Consider the following 5909-nt stretch of genomic DNA (forward strand, 5'->3'; position numbering starts at 1 on the left):
GCCACAAATAGACATCTGGAACAAAATTATGTTACACCCCTATGAGATCTCTACGGCATTCAGGCACTCTGTGCAAAGTAAAGCGGGCAAGAATTGCTCCCTTGTGCTGGGTGCTCCATCCCTGGATGCTTTTAAGAAAAGTTTGAACATCTGTTTGTCTGGAATAATATAAGGCCGTGATGGCGAACCTATGGCACGCATGCCCAAAGTGGTCCATGTCACTTGACATGTGCGGCATCGACCCTTCCTCTTCCGGGTTTCTGGCGTGCATGCGCACTCAACGATCAGCTGGCCTTCCTTTGTGCGGCAGTGCCAGAAACTGGTGTTCCGTTTTCCAGGTTTCCGTTTTCCAGCATGAGCATGCGTGCCGTCCAGCTGATCGTCATGCGCGCATGCACGTCAGTAACTGGAAGAGTAGCTGGCCGGCGCGCATGTGCATGCCGGAAACCGGAAGTTCGTTTTCCAGCGTACGCATGTCCCTGGGCTGCTCCTCTTTCGAGTTGCAGCCCCGACGAGCACAAGAAAGGCACATGCGCGCACTCCCTTTTCAGCACTCGGTGCCGAAAAGTTTCGCCATCACTGGTATAAGGGCTCCTGCCTGGGACAGTGGGTTGGACTAGAAGACCTTCAAGGTCCCTTCCAGCCCTATGATTCTGTGATCTAATTTATTACTATTTTTCAAACCAGTAAAAATAGTAGCTTGATACTCAAGCGAAGTAGCAACTTATACATGCAAACCAAGGAGTAAGAGCAATAGGAAAAGCCTTGGGATCTTCTGCAGGATCAGTATGTATTACTGAATCCAGATTTTTAAGGTTGCATTTAATCTGTATGTCTGTATCATTAAATTCTTGTTTTATTTATTAGATTTTATATACCACCTTTATTTGTAGGTAAGTTAAGGAGCTGAACAAACTGCACATAATATTCCTTCTTCTTATTTTCCCCACAACATGCCAGCGGGATAGGTTGGGCCAAGAGAGAAGGAATGTTCCCAAATCACCCAAATGGCTTTCATGTGTAAGGCAAGACTAGTCCTCATTGTCTCCTGGTTTCTAAGTCAGCACCATCAAACTATGAGAGTTGTTTTTATGCCTACATACATATGGGGGCATCCATTGATTTTACAAAGGGATGATCGGTAAAGAATTAATTCATTCCTTTATTACTCAAGCCCTATACATTTTTGTAGTGACAACTGGATGGTGTGTACATTCTCATCCATGTATGTACACACATGTATATGTGTATTGTACATGTATGTGTATCTCACACACACCTTAAAATTCTATTTTTCACCCTTAAAAAGCTTCCCAATATCAGCTGATTGGGGAAAGCAGATATACTTTTTTCTGTGTATTCATATCAAGATCTGGATGAGCATAAATCATTATTCATCAATATATATGTCAATGGAGACCTGAGTTGCTTCTTGCAAATAAAATCTTAGTGCTTTGGCTCCCTCTGCTGTTTATTCTAGGTCAATGTTTCTCAACCTTAGCAGTTTGAAGATGGGTGAACTTCAAATTTGCTAAGGGATGCCGATTTTTGAAATAATGCAATTGACCGGATCCGTTGCTGACTCCATAAAGAGGACATCAGTGTCACAGTGCAACTACCGGTATATGCTGCTGAGTTGTATGCTCCATTTTAGTTATGCAAAACAAGAGATTTGCTATAATCTCTGTAACTCATTTTATTAGAGCACTGTTATTCGTCTATATATATAGATCAGGGCAGGGGTGAAATTCAGCAGGTGCTGATAGCAAGTGAGGCACATCCTCACCACTCTCATCATGAAAAAAAAGTAAAAGGAAAAAGCTGAGCTAGTTGCTGCCTCACCGTGGATGACTCTGCTTAACATCACTGGTGCTCTCCCTCCCCAATTGTAGTGACTTCCTCCCCAGGCCCCCATTCATTTCTCTCTCTCACACACACAGCTGGATAAAACTATATAAAAATCTAGCCCAGCTTCACTGATTACAAGTTTGAAAAGGCAACGTGGCTCCACCTGCAATCAAACTACACTTGGGGAGGGAGAGCACAAGCGAGCACTGAGGAGACCACAGGAGGAGGCAGGAAGCCAGGCAAAGAGCCATGCTGTAGTACACACACTTCCCCCCAGCCTCTTTCTTTTGGAAAGCTCGGCTCCCCTCCGGCTTCTCTGCCTCTCCTCTCACCCCAGCCTGCCAGCAGGAGGTGGTGGGTGGGCTTAATTGTGTTCCAGGCATTTCCCACCCAGACAGCAGGCTGCATTTGCAATGGTGGAGGTGTTTGGGAAAGGCAGCAGGGGAATGGGGGGGGGGGGGGATGGCAGAGGAGCTGCTTTCAAGCCATTGGAAAAGATATCCAATCCAACTTTTGTGTGTGGGGGGGTTTGTTTGAGAGTGAGTGAGAGAGGGAAGGGGTAGGAGAGATAGTCCAATCCAACTTCTGTGTGTGTGTGTGTGTGTGTGTGTGTGTGTGTGTGTGTGTGTTTGAGAGAGGGGGAGGAAGGGAGAGAGGGAGGAAGGAGGGGAAGGAGAAGAAAAAGAAAAAGAAAGAAGGAGCAAAGGAGAAAAACAAATGCTGTCGCTTTAAATTGGAACTGAGCACGCCTGGCTGTGGAATTCTGGGAGTTGAAGTCCACAAGTCTAAAAATATTTGAAACTCAGCACTGTGTCAGTGCCTCACCAGTCATAAACCTCACCGCACGTCACTGGCTGATAGATTCCAGAGAATCGGTAGCCGAAATTTTGAGTAGTTCGGAGAACCAGCAAATACCACCTCTGACTGGCCCCAGAGTGGGGAGGGAATGGAGATTCTGCAGTATCCTTCCCCTGCCACGCCCACCAAGCCACACCCACAGAACCAGTAGGGAAAAATTTTGAACCTCACCCCTGGATCAGGGGTGTCAAATTCAAGGCCCGTGGGGTGGATTTGCTGACAAAGGGTTGCAGGAGGCCATTGCAGCCGAAAATGGAGTTCAGGAGCCCGTTCTCGCTGGCAGAGCGCTCGGCCTACCACAGGCACCCCTGACATAAGTGATGTCGAGTTGGTGTGCCCACCCCAGTCCCCGAGGTCATACACAACCCTGATGTGGCCCTCAATGAAATCGAGTTTGGCACCCAATATAGATCATACACACGTAAGGATATCCCTGCTAAGTGTAACTGAGTCAGTTGGTCACTCTTTATCCAAAGATTTGAAAGATTTACACTGAATCGGCATTTTTCTGTTATATACGTAAGTTGTCTTTAATACATAATACAATGGTAGAGTTGGAAGGGACCTTGGAGGTCTTCTAGTCCAACCCCCTGCCTAGGCAGGAAACCCTATACCGTTTCAGACAAATAGCTATCCAACATCTTCTTAAAGACTTCCAGTGTTGGGGCATTCACAACTTCTGGAGGCAAGCTGTTCCACTGATTAATGGTTCTAACTGTCAGGAAATTTCTCCTCAGTTCTAAGTTGCTTCTTTCCTTGATTAGTTTCCACCCATTGCTTCTTGTTCTACCCTCAGGTGCCTTGGAGAACAATTTGACTCCCTCTTCTTTGTGGCAACCCCTGAGATATTGGAACACTGCTATCATGTCTCCCCTAGTCCTTCTTTCTATTAAACTAGACATACCCAGTTCCTGCAACCGTTCCTCATATGTTTTAGCCTCCAGTCCCCTAATCATCTTTGTTGCTCTTCTCTGCACTCTTTCTAGAGTCTCCACATCTTTTCTACATCGTGGCGACCAGGACTGAATGCAGTATTCCAAGTGTGGCCTTACTAAAGCATTATAAAGTGATATTAACACTTCACGTGGTCTTGATTCTATCCCTCTGTTGATGCAGCCTAGAACTGTGTTGGCTTTTTTGGCAGCTGCTGCACACTGCTGGCTCATATTTAAATGGTTGTCCACTAGGACTCCAAGATCCCTTTCACAGTTTCTTTTGTCGTTCCACCCCATGATTTAAGCCAGGGGTCATGGCCTACCATCGGGCTTTGAGCTGTTCAGAACCGGGCTGTGGAAATGTGGGATGAGCCCACTGCTCAGACAAATGGAGCTGTGTGCGGTCACTGCACTCACACGCCTGTCATTCAGGGGGAATCATATTCTCCCCCTCCCCATTTGCCAAACAACAATCACTCCATTCTCCTTAATTATTCAGCTGTAAGGTGGATTCAGACAACACATTAAGTTGAACACATTACGTTACGGCTTAGTGTAATACGTGTGTAAAGCCTGCCAGTCACTCTCCTCCTGCTGCCTTTTTTATTTGTTCTTCTCTGAGTTTTGGTTTTTTATTTATTCTATACTTCCTCTATTACTTTTTACAAAGTACTCATGAAGGCAAATGTGCAACACATCTTCCTCCTCCTATTTTCCTCACCACAACCCTGCGAGGTGGGTTAGGTTGAGGGTGACTGGCCCAACTTACCCAGTCGGTTTTCATGACTTAAACCAGGACTTGAACTCATGATCTCTGGCTTTATAACCTGGGGGGGGGGGGTTTGTTTAATTTTTAGAAGTGACAACCGCATGTTTCATTCAGTTAAATGTTTATTTTGCTTACTGCATGATTCTTGTGAATTGTTCTTGTTTGTAAAATAAACTCAGGCATTCATAACCAGCAATACATTGAATTCTCTTTTCTGGGGAAAAAATTAAGACCCTTCTATACATACCATGCACTCAAAAGTAGGATTGCTTCAGCCTTTTCCCTCTCTTGGCTACAGAGGCAACATCTGATTGCATTTTATTTAGAGAATAAGGAATAGAGAATAGGTGAGGGGGGTACCAGCACGCTTGAAATAAATTTGTTACAATCCCAGTGATGCTTTTATTATATTTAAACTTGACCTAGCCCAATCCACAAACACTCTCTAAAGCAGCAGTCACCAACCGGTGCTCCTTCGGCCACTGGTCGTCTGTGAGAAAATTTTGGTGATCCGCAGAAAAATTATTTGCATTTTTTATATTGCACTAAATCAGGGGGCCTCAAACTACACCCACAGGGCTGGATACGTGCAATGAACATTTGTGTTGCTGCAGAGTCTTCCCCTTCTGGGTCTTTTTGTGCAGGTTGGAGGGGGAGAGAAATTCCGACTTGGGGGTCTGCTTCAGCCTCCTGGTGCGGGGCTTTGGGCGAAGGCTGGAGGGAAGAACCGCTGGTGGCAAAGAGCCGGAGGGCCTCGTTCCAGTGGGACTGCATCATGGCCTGGAACTGGCTGACCATCTCAACCGGCTGAGCCTCCAGGTGCGGGTACCTGGCCTTGCACTCATGCAGGTCTTCCCTCTGCTTGGAAAGCCTGTGCTCATAGTCCTCAGTGAGATGCTTCTGCTGAGCCTCCTTCTCGGTCAGATCTAATTTGAACTAAGCCAGCTATTTTGCCAACTCTTTCTCATCTCCAACAACTGCTTCCTGTTGGGGCCCTAAGGAGCCCGAGCTGGGAGGTGAGGAGTGGCTGGGAGTGGCGAGTAGAGGCTGGCAAGGCGCCCCTTGACGTGAATGACATCGAGTTGGCCACGCCCACGCAGTCACATGACCACCTTGCCACTCCCAGCCAGCCAGTCATTAGGCCGATCATAATAGTGGTCCGTGGGATTTTAAATTATGAATTTAGTCGTCCCTGAGATCCAAAAGGTTGATGACTTCTGCTCTAAATCATTACCATGGGGATTCTGTAAGTCATTAAGCGTGTAGATCAGTCATAAATCATATTTTTCAGGGTCATTGAAACGTTAAAACAGTCACTAAGCAAATAATTGTAAGTCAAGGACTACCTGTACTTTTTTTTTTAAATGAAAGAGAATCTGAGAGTAGAATGTCAACATTTCTCAAGCTTTCTAGATCTTTTCTACCTGGCCTTCTCTTTTACATGGTCCTCTCCAACATGAAAAGAAAAAAAAAAGCTATTAAAATTCAGGCAAAGCGGA

The sequence above is a fragment of the Natrix helvetica genome, assembly GCF_964273705.1.
Source record: "Natrix helvetica genome assembly, chromosome: 6".
Taxonomy (NCBI): Eukaryota; Metazoa; Chordata; class Lepidosauria; order Squamata; family Natricidae; genus Natrix; species Natrix helvetica.